Here is a 1,314-nt window from a genome sequence, read left to right as displayed (position 1 = left end):
CTTGAAGCTTCAAAAACTATAAACACAAGCTTCTTCAGCATTTATGGTGGTTAAAAGACCTGAAAACACAACTCAAAAGAAGAGAATTAGCCAAGATACATTCAAAAACAGTTGTACTTTTCTTTAACTCAAAAAGTCTTTTAGTCTAGCACATATTAAGCTTCCATTCTTTCATTTTGAGTACTATACCAGATTCTCCACTTAGCCTTTCAGAGGCACACTTGTTGTACCTACATTTCTCTCTTTCTATTTGCTCAAGTGGTTATACCTTAACTAATAGAAAAGGTAGAGTGGTTGTGCTTTAACCATAAGAAGGCATTGTATTGAATGGTTATGCTTGATCTACAAAAGGCATTGTATTGAGCTTTTTGATTGAAAAATGGATTTTAAACTCTTTAGTGAATCTAAAGGAGAGGAGGAAGGCAAAGAGGCCGAATCTCTATAAAACACTAGTGTTAATTTCTCTACTATTCCTTTTACTTTAAAATTCAATTCTTTTTCATTGATCTAAAAGCCAATTAATTTGTTTCCTTTTTTAAACTTAGTGTTTGAATTTAAGAAAAGATCTTGTTTAAAAAGGAAAAAGTTTCTCAAAATTTTCAAAATAGTCCAATTCAGCCCCCTATTGGACCTAATCATATTGAGCTAATTAAACTTACACTTACCTTAGGTGAGCTTCGATGCTTAAGGAAATCACAAAACTTTTAACATTTTATCACTAACAGAGAATATGGGCAATGAAACAACTATTTAAGTTCTGGAAATCCAAAGCCAAAGGATTTAAAAGCTAAAAATGTCATTTCTTTCAATAAAAATCTAAAACTAAGCTTTAAAATTTAAAAATAGAATTTTTGGTTAAAAATGTGTTGAAAGAGCTTAGGAATAGGTGTTTGACCTTGCAAATGCTACTGAGGGTTGCCACCCTAAAAAAATGTGATATATTTCTCAGTGAGGGTGTAAAAATACATTTTTACCCCTTTCATTTTTCTAAAATTGATGAAATTTATCGATGTGTAGGCCCATGTATCGATACATTTGGTTCTAGGGAACATGTATCGATACATGTTCATTAAAAACCCATTCTGGGCTAAATGTATAGATACATTTGAGACAAAATGCAGTTTTTTGAGACAGATTGCCTACAAAACCTGTTCAGTTTATTTACATTAAATACCATTAAAGTAAATGTCCTCTTTACTTTTTACTCTCCATTTACTTAAGATATTTAATGCAAATATGCAAACGACCCCCTATTTGGATTCAATAAAAATATCAAAAAAATCAAAATCCATAAGAATAAAAATCTAAATTTTG

Source organism: Theobroma umbraticum, unplaced genomic scaffold (assembly GCF_002168275.2).
Source record: "Theobroma umbraticum cultivar Fairchild unplaced genomic scaffold, ASM216827v3 scaffold_60.0, whole genome shotgun sequence".
Taxonomy (NCBI): Eukaryota; Viridiplantae; Streptophyta; class Magnoliopsida; order Malvales; family Malvaceae; genus Theobroma; species Theobroma umbraticum.
This window is presented reverse-complemented; position numbering follows the sequence as displayed.